The sequence below is a fragment of the Gorilla gorilla genome, chromosome 5 (assembly GCF_029281585.2).
Source record: "Gorilla gorilla gorilla isolate KB3781 chromosome 5, NHGRI_mGorGor1-v2.1_pri, whole genome shotgun sequence".
NCBI lineage: Eukaryota > Metazoa > Chordata > Mammalia > Primates > Hominidae > Gorilla > Gorilla gorilla.
Window position 1 is genome coordinate 136,941,090 of NC_073229.2, and position 21,026 is coordinate 136,962,115.

Genomic DNA, 21,026 nt, shown 5'->3' on the forward strand with positions numbered 1-21,026 from the left:
TCTTCAGATTCCTCTTCTAATTCTCTTGCTATTTCCACCAGGCCTGTAGTTACTTCCTCCACTAAAGTTTTGAACTCCTCAAAGTCATCTATAAGGGTTGAAATAAACTTCTTCCAAACTCCTGTTAATGTTGATATTTTGACCTCCTGCCATGAATTATGAATGTTCTTAATGACATCTAGGATTGTGACTCTTTACCAGGTTTTTAGTTTACTTTGCCCACATCTTTCAGAAGAATCACTATCTATGGCAGCTATAGCCTTCTGAGTTTCTTTTCTTTCTTTCTTTCTTTTTTTTTGTTTTGACAGGGTCTCACTTTGTTGCCCAGGCTGGAGTGCATTAAGCCTCAAACTCCTGGGCTCAAGCAATCCTCCTGCGTCAGCCTCCTCTGTGCTAGTACTACAGCCACATGCCACCATACCTTGTATGTTAGTCTGTTCTTGGATTGCTATAAAGAAAAACCTAAGGTTGGGTAATCTATAAAGAAAAGGGGTATATTTTGGCTCACACTTCTGCAGATTATACAGGAAGCATGGTGCTGGCATCTGCTTCTGGTGAGACCTCAAGGAGCTTTAATTCCATGGCAGAAGGTGAAGCAGAAGCAGGCATGTCACATGACAAGAGAGGGATCAAGAGAGAGAAGAGGGAAGTCTTGCACACTTTTAAATAACCAGATCTTGCATCAACTCAGAGTGAGAACACACTCATCACTAAGTGGATGGCGACAAGGCATTTGTGTGGGATCCCTGCCCCCATGATCCAATACCTCCAGTATCTTTGGATGTTTGTTGCCTTCAAATCTTATGTGGAAATGTAATCTCCAATGTTGGAGGTGGGGCCTATTAGGCCTACATAAGATTTGAAAGGGCCAGGCATGGTGGCTCATGCCTGTAATCCCAGCACTTTGGGAGGCTGAGGCAGGTGGATCAAGAGGTCAAGAGATCGAGACCATCCTGGCCAACATAGTGAAACCCCGTCTCTACTAAAAAAAAAAAAAAAAAAAAAAAAAAATCAAAAAATTAGCTGGAAGTGGTGGCACACGCCTGTAATCCCAGCTACTCAGGAGGCTTAGGCAGGAGAATCACTTGAACCCAGGAGGCGGATGTTGCAGTGAGCCGAGATTGTGCCACTGCACTCCAGCCTAGTGACAGAGTGATACTCCATCTCAAAAAAAAAAAAAAAAAGAAAAAAATGTTGGAAGGGAACAAGCATCCAAATTGTATCACCCAGCTAACTTGATTTTATTTTTTGTAGAGATGGGGTCTCCCTATATTGCCCAGACTTGTCTTGAACTCCTGGGCTCAAGAGGTCTTCCTGCCTCAGCCTCCTAAAATGCTGGGATTACTAAAGTGCTGGGATTACAAGTGTGAGCCCCGCTATGCTTGGTCTGAAATTTATTTCTTAGAGAATAAGGCTTGAAAGTTAAAATTACGCCTTGATCTATGAGTTGCTTAATGAATGTTCTGTAAGCAGGCATAAAAACAACATTAATTTCCTTGTACAGCTCCATCAGAGCTCTTAGGTAACCACGCGCTTTGTCAATGAGACGTAATATTTTGAAAGAAATCTTTTTCTCCGAGCAGTAGTTCTCAACAGTGGCCTTACAATATTCAGTAAACCATGCTGTAAACACATATACTATCATCCAGACTTTTTTTTTGTCTCATTTATAGACCACAGACAGAGTAGATTCAGCATAATTATTAAGGGCCCTAGGATTTTCCTAATTATAAATGAGCATTGGCTTTAATGTCAAGTCATCAGCTACATTAGCCCCTAACAAGAGAATCAGCCTGTCCTTTGTAGCTTTGAAGCCAGACATTGATTTCGTCTCTTAAGATGTAAAAGTCCTAGATGTGATCTTCCAATATAAGGATGTTTTATTTAGGTTGAAAATCTATTGTTTAGTGTAGCCACCTTCATCAATGATCTTAGCTAGATGTTCTAGATAACTTGCAGCAGCTTCTACATTAGCACTTGCTGCTTCACATTATATTTTAATGTTATAGATATGGCTGTTTTTCCTTAAACTTCACAAACCAACCTCTGCTATCATCAGACTTTTCTTCTACAGCTTTTTCACCTGTCTCAGCCTTCATAGAATTGAAGACAGTTAGGGTCTTGCTCTGGATTAGGCTTTGGCTTAAGGGGATGTTGTGGCTGTTTGATTTTCTCTTCAGGCCACTAAAAATTTCTCCATGTCAGCAATAAGGCTGCTTTGCTTTTTTATTATTCATGTGTTCACTGGAGTAGATTTTTAATGTCCTTTGAGAACTTTTCCTTTGCATTTATAACTTGGCTAATTGTCTGGCACAAGAGGTATAGGTTTTAGCCTATCTTGGCTTTCAACATGTTTTCCTCAATAAGCTTAATCACTTCTAGCTTTGGATTTAAAATGACATACATGGAATTCTTCTATTCACTTGAACACTTACAGGCCACTGTAAGGTTATTAGTTGGCCTAATTTCAATATTGTGTCTTGAGGAATAGAGGGCCCCAAGGAGAGGGAGAGAGACAAGGAATGGCCAGTCAGTGGAGCCAGTGTGTCAGAATACACACATTTATTGATTAAGATTGATGTCTTATATGGGCACAGTTTGAGGTGCCCCAAAACAATGACAATGATAACATCAGGGATTACTGATCACAGATTACCGTAACAGATATAATGGTAATGACAATGTTTGAAATATTGTGAGAATCACCAAAATGTGACAGAGAGACATGAAGTGAGCATATGCTGTTGGAAAAGTGGTACCTTATGAAACACAAAGTATTGCCACAAATCTTTTATTTGTAAAAAAAAAAAAATCTGCAAAGTTCAATAAAGTGGAACTCAATAAAATGAGGTATATGCCTGTGATTATATATAGTAATAAAGATAAAAGCAGATAAAAAGAAAACCAATGAAGAAAGTCAGTACAATTGAAATTTTGATCCTTAAGAAAGTCAACTAAATTAATAAACTTCTAGCCAAACTCATTAGGAAAATTAAAGAATAGACATAAATGACCAATATCAGAAAAAACTGGTGATATTAGATTCAACAAACATTGAAAAGATAAGAAAAAGATTTATATATGAACAGATTTATGCTAATAAACATAACAAGATAAAATGTTTACATGCCTTAAAGATACAAACTACCAAACTCAACAAAGCTCACTCAAGAAAAAACCTGGGTATCTCTAATTGAATTTTAAAATCTTCTCAGAAAGAAAATTTCAGGCACAAATGTCTTCACTGCTGAATTCTACCAAATATTTTCAATTGTACTTTAACTCTTGCAGAAAATGGAAGAGGAATGAATACTTTCCAACTCATTTTTAAAGGACTACCTTTCCGTAACACCAAAACCAGATGAAGATATCACAAGAAAAAAAAGCTACTGACCAATATCCCTCATGAACATAGAAGCAAATATTTTTAAGTAAATTTTAGTAATACGGTTCAACAACATGTTAAAAAATACATCATAATTGAGTTTTATCCAGGAAATGAAAATTCAGTCTGAAAATCAATGCATGTAGCTCCCCATATTAACAAAGTAAGTAAGAAAACCTGTGTGGTCATCTGCATAGATGTAAAGAAAATATTTGACAAAATTTAATGTTCATTCATGATTAAAATAAAAACTCTCAAAAAGCTAGGAAAAGATTGAAACTTCCTCAGCCTGATAAGAGGCATCTTTGGAAAACTGTTTTATCAGTGTCCCACTAACACTTTCTGGCTTCAGAAGTGGGTGTCTGGTAGAGAACTTCCTTAACACCATTCAACAGCTCATGAGGACCACAGGAAGTACCATTAGGCTTAGGGTGATCTCCAGGGAACTCAAAATAAGACTGCTTACAGCTGAAGTTAATGGCCCTAAGTCTCATCTTCTCCAAGGCCTACATGGCTTCCCGGGGCAGAGAGGCTCAGTGTTTTTTTCACAGCCTCTGCTGACCCTAGAGTACAAGCTTCTCATAACAGAGATGGTGTCTTTCTTTTGCTCACTAATTATGCCAAGCATAACACCATGACGTAGCATTTTATCTATACTTACTTACTACATTATTATTTTTTTGGAGGGGAAGGTGTTAAAAGTGAGAAATTAAAATTAAAGTGGTTTCCCTTATCACCAACATATCAACCCCTCCTGCCAACTCTTTTGTCTAGGATCGTAGGATTCTTGGACATCAGGGAGGAATAAATAAGGAATGTCTTGGAAGGAGGCCCAAATCACCATTTTCTCACTGAAATTAAATTAAGCTGTTGAAAGAAAGAAAGAAAGAAATAAAGAAAGAAAGAAGGAAAGAGAAAACCCATGATCCAGGGTGTAGTCTTTTTTCATCTCCCCTTTAAATACTGCTCTTTTGTTATTAACATACTTGTTCATTTGATTCTTATGATGAAATGTGTGTTTTTTTCTTCTAAAGCATGTAACAATCATCTAGATGGTCATTATTATTATTATTATTATTCACTTTTGACATGTATGCTGTGAACTATCAGTGTCTGCTGACACATTGGCTAAATATCGTGGTGGAGAAACACTGTAAGAATACTTTGGTGATTGACTTGATATTCAGTTTTCATTTGGCTGTTTTTAGCACCATAAGATTCTTATTTTATTAGAATTAATTCTATTTAGTGACCCTTCTGCAAGTATATTCTGACCCTTTACAGTAACAGCCAAATACATTTTTAGCTCATTATCTGGTACATTTTATCATGCCATCAGCTACATGAAGAGCTGATATACTCTTAGTGACCTTCACATAGAATTAAGTTTAGAAAGGTACACAAATGGCATACAGTTAATGCTGAAATAAAAAAATAAGCATATACATATATATCTATACACACATATATACGTATATGCACACACATATATAACAGGCTTTTAATGTATTGAAAACTTGGAAAAATGGGAACTGGATTTTAAGAAATTTCAGTAAATAAATAAAACTTCCTTTTTGCTAACTTCAAATCTATCCTCAGGAGATCCTATTACATGATTTAGGAGAAAAATACATGCACACACACACACACATTCACACTCATATTTGGGATGAAAATACAACCTCAGAAGTTTCCTATTTGAAATAATAACGATTCTTGAAACTGACTACTATTGTTCATCCCCTCCAGGAATGATCTCCCAGGTTGAGAAAACAAAACCTGGAAAGAAGTCCAAATAATCTACAATGAATTAAATCCTTGCATTCTTGAGAAAGCAACTTGAGGTCAGGGAGCAAATTAACATATAACTTCATCTCCAGATGTACCCTCTTGCATTTTTAAACCTCTGCTGAACCAGCTTTCTAGTTTTAAAAAGGTTGTTTATATTAAGAGCTCTTGAATTATTATATTTAAGGCAGTATTTCTTATATTCAAAGATTTTTATTAAAAAAAACTAAGTTCAATTATATTTAACATTGATCAGGCTAAACTACAATTGGAGCCCTAATTAATGTTTCAAAAATTTAGACCACTTAATGATCATCATCAGCAGGCACTAATAATTCTTGGAGTCCCAAAAAATGTCCCAGGCAGTTTCCATGTTGCATTTCTCTTGGTCTATGGAAACAAGTGGCAAGAGTAGTTGAAAGTAAATGAGCTGTTCTTTCAATTTAATTCAAGATGTTTTCAGTACTCTGAATAAAAGACTTTAGAAACTGTTATTTTTTTCTTCTGATCTTTATAATGCCCCTTGAATTAAAAGCTAAGCTGACACTTTAATTGTGGTCAGGCCAAAGCAGTGTATTCATAGACTGGATAAATGCTAATTTGTCAGCCAGGCTAAATTATGCATGTCCTCCTATCTTCCCATTTCCCATGACTGTTCGCAGTTGGGGGTTGCTTCTCTATCCCTGGTTTCTCTAGAAATCTTTGCAATTGAATCACTAAGATGCTTCCTGTTAGTGAGAACTAACTTTCCCTCTCCCTGTCTTCCCTACTACCTCTCCTTACGCTTTTGTCTTCTACAGGAATATTTGTGAATTGTGCAAGAAGAATATACTATGTGGATTATTTCTAAAATCAAATGTTTGAAATTAAGGTAAATTTCATTTTTATAACAAAGTTCTTAAAGTCACAAAAAAGAAAATAGACAAAACAGTAATCCACAGTGAAAAACATAGACTCTTATTTGTTATTGGAAAGGGTAGAGACTTGAACAGATTTTATTTGTAATTTGTTATAACTTTATAATAAATTTGTGCAGAATTATATTCTGAGATAAATTTTAATACATTGCCATTTCCACATATGGCTGGGGAGAACCAAGACAAAGGTAAAATAGTAAGTTAATAAAGATCAGCAGTCATCGACTTGTATTGCAAAGAGCCTAAGCAGTCACTGAGTTAGATGAGGGAACTCCAAGCAATGGATTCATCCAGAGTCAATTTGATGACTCTTCTTCAAGAGTCTTCAACTGATTTATATATTGAGATTTTCTTTTAGATTTTTAAGTAAATCTGATTTATATCTTGAGACTTTCTGTTAGTGTCTTAATCTTACTGCTGCTTTAAAAAGAAACAAAAGTTTTGAAAACCACTGAATTCAACTGTAGTTATGCCTACCATAACTACAGTTATGAAGATTACATGAAGATTATACAAGAAGAATGACTGATGCAAATAAATTATTTTTCAGTCAATTCTGAGCCTTCCAGCAAGATAGCTAGCATTTCTTGAAGATGAGGTTTCTGATTTGTTGGTTTTGGTGTTGCTTACTCTGCAGCACAGTGAAGCCTCCAAAAATACTTCCCCCATGTATAAATTCATTTTACTAATCTTAGCCAATATCTTCCTAGATAAAAGGGCCATCAAGATTTCCAACAAGGGTCTTTACCATTTGATTTCCCATCACAGGATGAGTTCTGAGCATAGAAAGCAGCCTGAAGCCCCAGGATTCAGGTCCCCAGATTACGAAGGACTGGACAGGATTCACCCCTGTAAGCAAAGTTCTTTTTCTCTAGTACTGTGGTTTCTGGAAGAAACAGTTGTTTAGAGATAAAAAATCAGGAAATCCAAAATGAATAAACATGTGAAAATGTAGAAATTGACTGTTGGTGAGGACTTGAAGATTCTTTCCATATTTTGAAGATGTGGTTAAATATTAAATATAATCAAAATGTTTCTACAGTTGCATGGCCATTTCTTTCTGTCTCATGCATACTTTGGCATTGCCTTGATGATTTTACCTCTGTGCCCCAGACTCTCAGTTTTGGCTCTGAAGGAGTTAATCTACTACTTATACTTCCTGCTCGTCCTGTGTGGATTTTGTATCACGAGACGATGAAATATTTGACTGTACATGCCACTCAGACTTGACTAAAATAAGAAACATCACTTTCTTTTCCTAGTCACGTATTCACTTAAAAATATGTCTATTCACGTATCATGTACATGACTCAATAAGAAATAAAACATTCTGGGCACCATAAAGTAAAAAGAAATTTTGAAATAGCCCTTTACCTGGTTAAGTTTTTAGGACATTGTAAAGGTTGGCAAATTCTGGCCTATGGACCAAATCTAGTATGTAGCATGTGTTTGTATAGCTTGGGAGCAAAGAATGGTTTTTACATTTTTTAATGTTTGAAAAAAGGAAAAATATTTTATTATAGATGAAAATGATTCAAAATTCAAATTTAGTGCCTATGAAAAAGTTTTCTTGGAGCTACACTTATTAATTTAGGTATTGTCTATGTGTCTGCTTTTACATAACAATCAAAATTGATTAGTTGTAACAGAGACCTTATGGCCCACAAAGTCTAGAATATTTACTTTACAGAAAACATTTACCAACACCTGGAATAGTGAATTTCTTTATTTATAGCTGAATTTCAACCTGAATTTTGCATCATTTACTCAATTTCCCAATTTGGATGTCAGTCTGGGTGCCATGTTTTCTCTGGTGGCTCTTCTTCTAACTTCTTGATAAGATTATCTTTTTCTCTCTAGACATAATAGCCCTTAAGTTGGCTTATGCTAACTTTTTGTTCTGTCATTCAAAAAAGAAAAAAAAATGTGTGAACAAAACGAGGGAAAGAATACCAGCTTCCTTTGCTATGGGATGACACTGATTTGGAGCTGAGATTTAAGAATATACCCAGATTTAGGCCTGAAATAGCCTAATATTTTCTGTTTCTCCCTTTTTGGAAAAACTAAGACATTTTCTCTCCTTTTCCTGTTTTATAGTTCGTGTGCAACAGCTTGTCAATTGCTCAATAGTCTTGTTTGCTTCAGAGATATCTGAAGTTACACTTAGAGAAGAGGAAAATTTAGAGAAGAGGAAAATCAATTTGGCAGTGATTTAAGAGGTTCCTTAGGGATGCACTGAGGCCCATCATTTTTGTTTCTTGATGGCTCAAGATACAGTTTTGCCATCTGATATAGGACTACTTACTAATCTATGATTTAGTAGCAGATATTTTAGTGATTTTTTTTTGTCATCCAGACACTCCCTGTCCTAAAATAATGCCTGATTAAAATGAATCTTGTTTCCTAGAGAAATCAGCAAGGCACTGCAGATTAGCTATTTGTAAACTCCTTCTGAATCTATCTATAACACGGTGAAACAGGAATTAGAAGCAATATGACTATACTCTGGAGCATTTTCTTTAGGTGTTTCATCCACAGAAACAGCTTTGGAGCTGTGAAAGCACTTCTGTAAGTGTTTTGAATTTAAATTCATGCAATGTGCTAATTATTTACTCTATAGAGTGTTTCTTGGCTCACATACTTTTTGTATGATTTTATATATGTGTGTTATATATATAGATATATGGCATTCTAAATACATATTGGCTAGTGGATCAAGCTTTATAGTGTGACTAGCACTTATTGTTTTCCTTAAATGGGATACTATTCATAAACTTTATACATGTATCTTTTATTTTTATTTAAAGGATTATAGAAATTCCAGTGTTCATTGCAAATAAAATATTTGTGATGGTGAAGGATTAATTACTAAAGTGTTTTATAGTACTCACCACTACTGATTTTACATTACATGTTTATTTGTTTATTATCTGTCTCCTTCATTAGAATGTAAGTCCCATGAGTAGGGTGTTCAATTTGTTCATCGCTGTATCCCCGTCACCTAAAACCATGCCTGACACATAGGGTGTGACCAATACTTATTGAATGAGAAAATTGTCTGGCACCACTCAATCTGTAAGAGCTGGAATAGAGAGAATAACATATAGTGGATAATATGAATTACCTGCAGAAATCACTTTAAATGTCTTCATAATTTCAAGTTGATAAAAGGAAAGAAAATCTAAGCCAATTTTGACAATAAGGGGAATCTGTAGCTGTATCGGTGATAGTAATATCTCAGCAAAGAATATGTTTACATAGAAGTCAGGAAAAGGGAGCCTCTAGGGTAAGACTGTCACAGTATTTTACTTCACTATGAGGGTGAAATTCAATGGCCAGGAATCTTGAGTAAGCAGACCCCTCTTCCTACCAAAGGAAGTAAATTTCTGCAGCCACTAAGATCATGCAACCAAATATCTATACTCTGACTTTACTCTCATTACCAGAGTTTTCATTATAATTGAGCTTGCTCTTAAATGAAGGGAGAAGCCTTACCAGTAGATTTGGGCTGAATTGGCCAGTCTTCTTGATATCACTGCAAATACATAAATCAGCATTCTTTTGAACTCTATGTGAGTTTGCTTAGTGTTTCCTGAAACTGACCACTCCTGGGGACTCTGAGTGTAATGTTTTGATTGTTGTCCCTTTGCTGCCTTAGAGACTAATCAGTTTTCTCAGGTTAGAGAAAACTATCTCCAGTTTACTATTTTCTATCTCCTGGAGGACAGAGATCTCCATAATACCAGAGTTTAGTATGTTATTGGTATTATCGTAGTGAGATTCAGCTACATTAGGCTGGGTTAACTAAAAAACAAAACAACACCACAAAGTCAAACAGAAGGAAAACAAAAATTTTTGAAAAGACACAGTGGCTTAAAACAATTCTAATTCTTCTCTTGTTTAAGCAAAGTCACATGTCTAGGAGACTCTGTGGGTAACTGATCTCCACAGAACAACTTAGTGATTTGGCTGAGAAAGTCTGAACCATCCTAAAGCCACAAAATCTGGAACTTGCTGGCCAGCCAAGTGGGGAGACAGATAATATGCTGGCTTGAAAATGCTGTCATACAAAAGAAAGACTCATTACATCAACTCATATTTCATTCGCCAAAAAAAGTCAAATTGACCATCTATATCTAAATGTGTTTGAGAAGTGCAATTCTCTTATGGAAGGCAAAGGAGTACTGGAAAAGTTGGTGAACAACACTTATATCTACTACATGTTAAAAGAAAGAGTTAATTCGAATGTGCAATTTAAAAAGTCAGCTTGCAAGATATTTAACAGCTTAACATTACTATTTCGAAAAAAATGCGGGATTTTTATATTATATATATATATATACACTCACACACACATATATACACATACACATATATATCCACACGTGTATGTATGTATGTATGTTTGTATGTAGGTATGTGACATTATATTCACTCTACTGGTAACTTCTCAATGATTTATCACCCACTCTACTGATACCTAGAACTCATAAGGATCTCAGTAAACTGGTTTAATCAAATACTATAGTTGGGAACATTTTAAAATATTTTTTCTTTATGATTTTATAAAACATCCTTAATCTCTATTTAGAATTTGAATCACTTGAATGTGGCAGAATGACTTAATTTCTCCCCCTGTAGTTTCATCTTCACTAATGAGAAGTCATTTTCACTTCTCTTAGCAAAAGGACAAGGCAGGAACTTTCCTTCCTGAAACCCAAGGCTTTAAGTCTTCCAGAAAAATATAAAGACACATCTGTTTTCCTAGCTTTTAGAGAAGAGGAGTTGGATTATTCAAGAGAAGAAAAGGTGTGCCTCAACACTGAGAGGAGGAGCTTAAACTCAAGTCTTGGGAGCCATGGTGGTTTTTCTTTGCTGAGATATACAGCAGGGATTGGAGGCTGTGAGCAACAGACCACCATGCCTTAGAATGCACAACATGGACTTGGACAAAGATAATCTCAGCATCAAAAATGATGGACTAAAGACCAGAGCCCCTTGCTTCATTTTCTTAGGAGAGTATGTCTCCTAAAACCTTCTGTAGGGATCTCTATGTCGTATATTACACATTTCATCATAGAGAGACAAAAATTTTTACTTGATAAAGAAAAATAAAGTAATTGGATACTTTTTATGAGAAATTGTAAAGGAGCAAATGCATAGCATTGCAAAATGAGCAAGCTTAGTTCTTTGTGTGTATGTAGTTTTCCAGAACTTGTGTGTATGCTATTAGTAAGTAGAGTTTGTAAGTCATTTTACTAGCCTGTGTTCTAACTCTTCTCAACTATTTCCAAGAAGTGAGACATTTTAAATCTCTTTGAATTTATTTAGATTTTAGTTGTCTTCTAAACAGCAGCTATATGTGTGTGTGGGGGGGTCAATTTCAATTTTTTTTTTCCTAACTGTATTGTAGTGATTTAAGGAAGCACCTTCAATGCATATGAATAATGAAGTTCTAGAAAGCACTGTTATTGCTGCACAAAGGGAAACATTGAGGACTAGAAGAATTAGGGAATTGAGATAGATTCTGGCTGCATCTAATGATGTGTAGAACTGGTGCTGTTCCTTGATGATCAACTTAGTATAAATAAAAACCTTGCTCAGATTTGATGATGATGCTACTTTCTATTCCTTTTTCCTCAGGCCCCTCATTGGAGGCTTTCCATAGTTCAACCGCAGAATTTATTCTTTATTTTATTAATGGGAAAGGAATAGTTTTTAGGCCTGTAATTTCTAATGTGATTCATTATAGGACTAGGAAGATTGGGCTTCATGAAGACTGGTCTGGCATTGATCAATTCTTAACCATCAAAGAGACTTGATTCTCCAGGTATATCTGAGTGCCATTCTGAAGTGTAAACCACAGACAGTCTCCTTGGGATGTATGAAACCATCACAAGGACAGAGGTGAAAACTGAGAAATAATTCATTCAGCCAACAAATATGTATTCACAAACTACTTATTCAGAATGATGTGGCTGCTAAGGACATGATAGTGAATAATATAACGCAGGTCCTATATCCATTGGGCTGTGTTTTAGTTGCTTTTGCGGGGAGAAACAGTAAACACGTAAAATTTTATAGATACATTTTATGAGAGTGAGTTGACAGATGTATTAGTCAGGGTTCTCTAGCGGGACAGAACTAATAGCATATACGTCTATTAGTATGCTATTGGTATATATGACATATATATGGAGAATTGACTCGCACTATCACAAGGTGAATTCCCATGATCAGCCTTTTGCAAGTTGAGGAGCAAGGAAGCCAGTAGTAGCTCAGTCCCAAACCTCAAAAGTAGGGAAGCCAACAGTGCAGCCTTCAGTCTGTGACCAAATGCCCCAAGAGCCCCTGGCAAACCACTGGTGTAAGTCCAAGAGTCCAAAAGCCAAAGAACTTGGAGTCTGACATTTGGGGCAAGAAACATCCAGCACGGTAGAAAGATGGAGGCCAATTGGATTGTGCCCACCCACGTTGTTAGTGGGTCTTCCTGAGGGTGAATCTTCCTCTCCCAGTCAACTGACTCAAATGTCAGTCTCTTCTGGCAACACCCAGAAACACCCATATAGACCCTGAAACAATACTTTGTGTCCTTCAATCCAATCAAATTGACACAATATTCTTTTAATATTAGTGAAAGTGAGATGTATTGGGTAGAGATCAGATAAGGAAGCTCACCTAGCCTTGACTTTGCTAAAGAGCTGTGTGATCTGAAGAACTTAGCTTAGCTTGGATGAATATTTCTTATCTATAAAATGAGAGAGCTTGGCAACATGATCTGTACAGGTACTTCTCTTCTAAGACCATGTAAGTCCAATCTTAAACAAATTAAGTTAATATATGTAAATCTCTCAGAACAAAGTTTGGAGGAATGTAAGTGCTTTAAGAGTTTCAGTTATGATATGAAAATGATTATAATTTTCCTTTTAATCTGTATTCCTTTCCCTGTCTTGCATAGTTTTAATGTAAAGTAGACCATTCTTCCTGAAACTCCCAAAGATGTTATCTGTGAGATAATAACAGAAATATAATTAGCTCTTATTAAGTATGTTGAAATTAGCCAAGGACTTTTAGAAAATCATTGAAAGGATTTTTTTGTAAATAAGGGGTAATTCTTTCTCAATGATACCTGTAAGTGTATAAATGATCAGATTTTAGGTTGGTTAAAAATTTCTCATTTCATTGTTGCATATTTTGTGTCTAGTATAATGTGCAGTAGGTCAAATGTTAATAAACTAAGTTTTGATATCTCAAATATAACTGTGCTATGTATAGTAATATAACATTTATTGAATGACTATTATTCTGAGGGAAGATCCTTTGTCCTGTGTTTAGCCTTTTGTGATTTTAACACAATTTTAGCACATTTTAAATGAATAATTTTCTTTTTTTCTTTTTTTTTGAGACAGAATCTCGCTCTGTTGCCCAGGTTGGAGTGCAGTGGCGTGATCTCGGCTCACTGTAAGCTCTGCCTTCCGGGTTCACGCCATTCTCCTGCCTCAGCCTCCAGAGTAGCTGGGACTACAGGCGCCCACCACCATGCCCGGCTAATATTTTGTATTTTTCGTAGAGACTGAGTGTCACTGTGTTAGCCAGGGTGGTCTCGATCTCCTGACCTCATGATCCACCCACCTCGGCCTCCCAAAGTGATATTTTTAACAATAATAAATAATAATAGAATAATAGTACAAATCTACCATAGATTTAGTGTTAAATATGTACCAGAATAGTACTAAGAAGCTTACTCACATTATCTCATTAATCCTGGAAGTTGTTATTGTGTTAGTTTTACAGACTCTGAGATGATTTACTAATTAAAAACCTGACCAAGGTAGCAGAGCTGGGAAAGAGAAAGACCAAGCTCCTGGGAATAATTAATGCGCTGCACTGTGCCTCTGTTCTGATGACCAGAATAAAACTGTCTTGTTTAGGTGAAATAGCCTTTCAAAGCACTGTTTTATTAAAAACGCAAATATTTAAATTTCTACATCTGTATTCATAAATTAGGTACTTCTCTAATTTTTAATAAGCTTTTTATTTTAGAATAGTTTTAAATTCTAGTTTTAGATGGAGAAGTTAACAAAAATTATACAGAGATTTCTCATACACCCAACACTATTTCCCCTATTGTTAACATCTTATATTATTATTATGGTACATTAGTCATAGCTAATAAACCAATATAAACACATTATGATGAACTGAAACCCATACTTAATTTATATCTCGTTAATTTTAACCTAATGTCCTTTTAATATTTCCGTTCTAAGATCCCATTCACATACCAAATGACATTTAGTCGTCATGTCTCCTCTGGCTTCTCTTGGCCACGGCAGTTTCTCAGTTATTTCTTGCTTTTGTTGGCCTTGATACTTTTGAAGAGTACTGGTCAGGTATTTTGTAGAATGTCTATTTACTGTGTTTATTTGATTTTTTTGTTTGCTTTTTTGATTTGACTGTTTTATGGGTTTGGGGGAGGAATATCACAGAATTAAATTTACTTTCCTATCACTTCATATTAAGAGTACATTGCTAGGCTAGCAACATGACTTATTGCTGTTGATGTTAACTTTAATCATCTGGTGGAGGGAAGAGTTTGTTAGGTCTCTTCAGTGTAAAGCTAGTAATTTTTCTGTTTCCATACTTCCCTTTTTGGAAGGAAGTCATTGTAAGCAGCCCATATCACAGAAGTTTTGCTTCACTTCCTGGAAAGAAGAGTACTTACATAAATTATTTGGAATTCTTTTGCATGGGTAATTTGTTCATTCTATACCATTGATTTATGTATTTGTTGTTTGTTCGTATCAGTATGAACTCGTGGCTATTTATTTTATATATTGTATTATAATTCAATACTATATATATTTTTCTTGCTCCAATTATTACAATTTTATTCATGGGAGCTTTTTCAGTTGTCTCAAGTTTCTTTGACATACACTCATCATTGTATTTATTTATTTGTTTTAGCATTTGCTTACTTTCTGGCACTATAAGGTGCTACAGGCTCATCTTGTATATTTCTTCCCTCAGTTGTAGAGTAAGACATTTCTCTGAGGAATCTAGTTCTTTTTACTGAAGAATTGTATCAGAAACCAACATCTGAGTGCTATGTGTGCTCGTTGCTATTGCGGTGTTGTTGCTTTTCAGCCCTCTCAACTGACAAAGCAAGGAAATATGTATATACTGATCCAAGTTTATACACATATGTATAAACATTTTCTATATATAACCTTCCATATTTATATTAAGCTAAACATGAGTTCATGCTCATATCTCCAACTGTAATCATTATTACATAGATCATTTTAACTTTGTCCTCTTGCTTTTCTGTAACCTCCCACTTCAACGGTGATAAACTTGACTTCCATTAATTTACTTGTTTGATTCCAGCATATGGAATTCATGTGTGTATAGCTGCATCTCAATTCATATGTGTGTAGCATAATCAGAACTGTTAACCTGTACTCCTATGGGAAATAACTTTATTAACTAGAGAACAGAGCTTACGGACAGTTGCTTTTGTCTTTAGTCTTACAGACTACTCATTTCCAAAATTACTTAGGACAGCATCCTTTAGTGAGGATATTTTATACATTTGTAATAGTTAGATTCTTTCTCAGAGTTTATATTCCAACCTGGAACTTCCTGATCTCTGAAATAAATTTTAAAAATTTGAATAAATGTAGGTTTATTTTTTGTTCAGTAAAGTACTCTGGGTGTCATAAATGCAGAATGTTAAGTATACACCCTGACATTTTCAAACCAAATAGTTTCTCAGCTCTCAAAAAATATCCTGTGTTTTACCTATCAAATCCTCTCTACTCCCTAAACTCTAAACACTGATCTGCTTTGTGTCTCTAAAGTTTTGTATTTTCCGAGATGTCAGGTAAATGAATCACACAGTGTATTTCCTTTTCAAAACTTCACTAAGCAATGTACATTTAACATTTATCAGTGTTTTTTTTGTGGCTTGATAGCTCATTCCTTTTTGTTATTGAATAGTATGGATGTAGCACTGTTCGTTTATTCTTTCATCAACTGAAGAACATCTTGCCTCTTTTCAGTTTTTAGTGATTATAAATAGAGATGCTATAATCTTTTGCATGCATTATTTTGTGTGGTCATTAGTTTCAAACCAGTTGGATAGATACCTAGGAGCATAATTGGCAGAATATATGCTAAGGCAATGTTTAGCCTTGTAAGACACCAACAAACTGTATTCCAAAGTGACTGTAAATGTTGTAAAGGCAAAATTTTTGTCAGGAGGGTGTCTGGGATAGAGATAGAATAGGTTTAAAAGGGGATGCTTGTACCTTTCTATTCTGTAGAACAGATTATAAGAATACGAATTATCTGTTTTTTGAAAAGATGAAAGAACTGAAATAGCATCTCATTCCAGATAATTTTCTTTCTTTTTCTCTTCTCCCTCTTCTCTTCCTCCTTATTTTTCCTCTGTGCTTGCTTGCTATGTATTTACAATTTCTTTGTTCCCGTTCAGATGTTGACGCATATGTTGTGTCCTTCAAAACATCCTTCTCAATTCATGATGTAAGTGGTTGAATTACAGTTAACCTCTGGTGTATGAAGTTCCTTTTCTTTCTTTTTTTTCACAGCGGTGTTGCTGATTGTTGAGTTGCTTTTGATTTTCCTGACTGTTCAGTGATAATTTAAGTGGGAACATGAGTGTCAGTCTCAATCAGTTTCTGCCACATTCTGATACAAATCGTATATCTGACCAAGCAGAGAATTAAAAAAAGTATCTTTTTCAATACATTCTATTTTGCTATGATTTTGGACATACATGATATAAAGCAGTTTTGGACATGTGTGAAATAAGACAGCTTAATTCCACTTTTTGTTTTTGATTATCATTTCTTTTATGATGTCATTATAAAGATCTTATTTGATCTTTTCCTTTTTCTGTCTATACTTTGTCTCTTATTTGCTGCTTCTAATCTGTGATGGGTGGAGATATGGCTAAACAAGTATCAAGATTAAATAAGGAGCACATAATATCTAGTAATCTTAAATGCCACCATATACTATCTAGGTTCATCTCAACAGCACTGAAAAGTAGAAATTTTTTCTCCAGTCTTATAGACAAGTAAATTGAGTGAAATTCATAATATATTTTCAAATGTTATAAATAAGAAGTAGCAGAACTGGAAATCCAGCAGAGATTGTGTTTTTCCAAAAGCTGACATGCTGCCCATGTCTCCATTTTTTTTCATGCGAAAGACCTAAAGAGTGACATACAAAGCTTTAATATAGAGACTTTTGAAAAACTCTGTTATTTAATGGCTTTTTTTCTCTATATTCTTTCTGCTAAGAAATCCTGGAGGATGGAATCAACCAAATGTTTGACCTTTGAAATGTAGGTTTAACTGAATTTGCTTTTTCTACACTTCTTTACTTGCTTTCCCATTTATGAACATGTAAAATTCTGCTTCCATGCAATTTTCATTGAAGAAACAGCTACTGAATTGGATTTCTGATTTATAAAGCAAGTCCTTTATGTTCTTCAAAGAGCTTACCCCAAAGGACCAACTGATAACATAGCCCTGTTGTAAAATAATTTATTATAAAGGTCTGAAACAGGAGCTTTCCACCCTATCAGCTAGACGCATGTGCCCTAGTGATATTATCCCTCTTGGGAGGTTTTGAGCATCTTTGGTTCATTTTGCTCTATAGCTTTTACCATGCAGTCTGTATTTGTGTTTTCATAACTGCCTCACACTATACTATTGCCTCCAGAGACAATCTCAAATTAGAAAAAAAGTGTTACTAAAAAAAATCTTCACACTTTCTGAGTTTTTCTTATTTCAATGTGAAATATTTCTGCTTTTGGGCAGTTATGTTTGACTTATCAAGTAAGAAGATGACAACCTTACTTATCAAGTAAGAAGATGCATAAACCAAAATTTTATAATAGTATTGTACTGCATGGGACTGTAAAATTTAGTGAAATTTCAGAGAGGAACTATTGTCACTTTATTCTGGATGAAAAAGCTAAATATATCTAAAGGCTGCTTTTCTTTGAAGATATATTTTAATTATTATAAAAATATTTAGATGTAATGAACGATAGCACTTTTTTTAAACAACTGTGGTAAAATATAATGTATATATAACAAAATTCATCATTTAAAGTATGCAAGCAGATATTGGTAAATTTATGTAGTCAAATAACTACCACCTAAATCACTGTTTGGCAAATTTCCATCATCTAAAAAGTGTTTTTGGCTATCTTCCCCTTACCTCACCCTTGGCCTCTTATCTACTTTCCATCATTATAGTTTTGGCTTCTTGAATTTCATAAAATGAAATCATACAGGATGTAGTATTTTGTGTCTGATTTTTTTCAGTCACCAAAGTGCTTTTGAAATACACCAATGTTGTATGTTTCAGTAGTTGATTCTTTTTTATTGCTCAGTAGTATTCTATTGTTTTGAGTTTGTTTATTCATTCACAAGTAAGTGGACATTTTGTCTAGTTCCAGTTTGGGGCTACTGTGATTACAGCTGTTATGAACATTCGCAAACAATTTTCTATGATCATATGTTTCATTTTTTCTTGAGAATATCTAGAAGTGGAATGACTGGATCTTATGATAAATGTGTATTTATCTCTGCATATTAAAAAAATACCTGCCAAAGTATTTTCCCAAAGGTCAGTACCATTTTGCACTCACACTAACACCATTGTGTTTGAATTGTTCCATATCTTTGCTATCATGATGAATTTTATGTGTCAACTTGACTGGGCTAAGGGATGCCCACATAGCTGGTAAGAATTTATGTCTAGGTGTATCTGTGAGGGCATTCCTGAGAGATATTAGCATTTGAATTGATAGACTGAATAAAGATTACCCTTATCAATATGAGTTGGCACCATCCAACCTTTTAAGGGCCTGGATAGAACAAAAAGGCAGAGGAAGGATGAATTGGCTATCTCTTCTTGAGCTGGAACATCTGTTGTTTCCTGCCCTTGGTCATCAGTGCTCCTAGTTCTTGGGCCTTTGGACTCACACCTGCACTTCCACCATTGGCTTTCCTGGTTCTCAGGCCTTCAGGCTTGGACTGAAACTACATTACCGGCTTTCCTAGTCTCTAGTTTGCAGATGACATATTATGGGACTTCTTACCCTTCACAGTCTCATGAGCCAATCCCTCGAAATAAATCTTTTTCTATGTATTTATATATTTTCCTTTTGGTTTTGTTTCTCTGAAGAACCCTAATACTCTTGCCAACAATTAGCAATGTCGTTACATTTAATTTTAACCTTTCTATTGTATATAATGATAGTATCTCATTGCAATTTTAGTTTGCAATCTTTAATAACAAATAATATTGAACATCGTTATATACTTATATGCCGCTTACATATCTTATTTCCTAAAGTATTTGTTCAAATATATGCCCATTTTTAACAAGTTCATTAGTTTCCTCATTTTGAGATTTAAGAATCCTTTGTGTTCTGAATACAAGTTCTTTGTCAGATATATAATGCACAATTATTTTCTTCCAATCCGTCAGATGCCTTGTCATTTTCTTAATGGACTATTTTGAAAAGCATTTAAACAAAATTTATGAAATCTAATTTGACAATTATATTTCTTTTAAGATTTATGTTTTTGTAGCCTATTTAAGAAATATTTATATAACCTTATGACAGAAAGACACTCTGCTCTTTTTGTTCTAGAAATTTTGGACATATGATACATTAAAGTTAATATTTGTATATAATGTGAAATAAGGGCCATAATTCATGTTGCTCCCATCCCCCTTTTTGTTGCATGTAAGTTCCAGTGGTCTGACTATTGAAAAAACTCTCATCATTGTATTACCTCCAACTTGGAATTTTCTTTGTAGGAAGGCTTTTAAATAAGAGTTCAATTTCCCTATACATATAGCTTTTTCACATTACTTTTTCTTCCTCAGTGAACTTCTAATTTATGTTTCCTAAGGTCTTTGTCCACTTCACCTAACTTTTCAAGTTTTGAGGCATAAAGATGTCCATAACATTTCTTTATTATTTGTGAGCTTTTCTGTTCTTTCCTGATACTGCTAATTTGTGTTCTTTTTTCTTAATCAGTCTGGCTAGATATTTATAAATTTTATTGATATTTTCCAAGAACCAACTTTTGCCTTCAGCAACTTTTTTCTATTGCTTTTCTGCTTTCTATTTTATTAACTTGTATTCTTTTCTTTATTATTTATCTTCTTCCACTTATTTTGTGAATAATTTTCTCTACTTTTTTCAGTTTCTTATGCATAAGCTTACAACATTTATTTGATATGTTTATTTTCTAATATAAGCTATGATACTATTAATTTCCCTCTAACTACTGTTCTTTGTGTGAGAAACACATTTGATATTTTTATTTTCATGTCATTCCAAATATTTTCTAATTTGTATTGTGATAGCCATTTCAATTTATGATTTAGTTGTGCATTTTAAAATTGATACAAATATATTTTTTCTTATTAATTTCTAATTGAATTTGATTCTGGCCAGACAATATCATATATATGATTTTAATAGGGTTAAATTTATTCAGATTTGCTTTATAAACCGAAATATAGTGTATCTTGGTGAATATTCTGTGTAATTAGAAAGCATGTGTATTTTTTTGTTGTTGGGTAGAGTGTTCTGTATGCTGATTAGATAAAATTAGTTAAGAGTATTGTTAAAGTATTCTGCATTTTTATTGAATTTTTTTGTCTGGTTTTTGTATCACTTTTATCTGTTGACGAGAACAAGCTGAAATCTTCAACTATAATTGTGATTTTGGACCAGGCACACTGGCTCATGCCTGTAATCCCAGCACTTTGGGAGGCCGAGGTGGGTGGATTAACGGAGGTCAGGAGTTTGAGACCAGCCTGGCCAACATGGTGAAACCCATCTCTACTAAAAATACAAAATTTAGCCCAGC

General features: G+C 34.5%; 1 protein-coding gene across 2 annotated transcripts in view; it reads left to right on the forward strand.

Annotated features, from left to right (window-relative positions):
* The window catches only part of LOC129534266 (homeobox protein cut-like 1), a 181,728-nt gene that overhangs the window by 44,548 nt on the left and 116,154 nt on the right, over positions 1 to 21,026 (forward strand). Inside the window, exon 2 of one of the 2 annotated variants that reach the window (XM_055390772.2) lies at positions 3,292 to 4,258. The exons of the other annotated variant lie outside the window; for it this stretch is intronic. The gene's annotated coding sequence lies outside the window, so the exon portion shown is untranslated. Of the gene's footprint in view, positions 1 to 3,291; positions 4,259 to 21,026 lie in introns of those variants that run through there. 2 annotated transcript variants of the gene reach the window in all.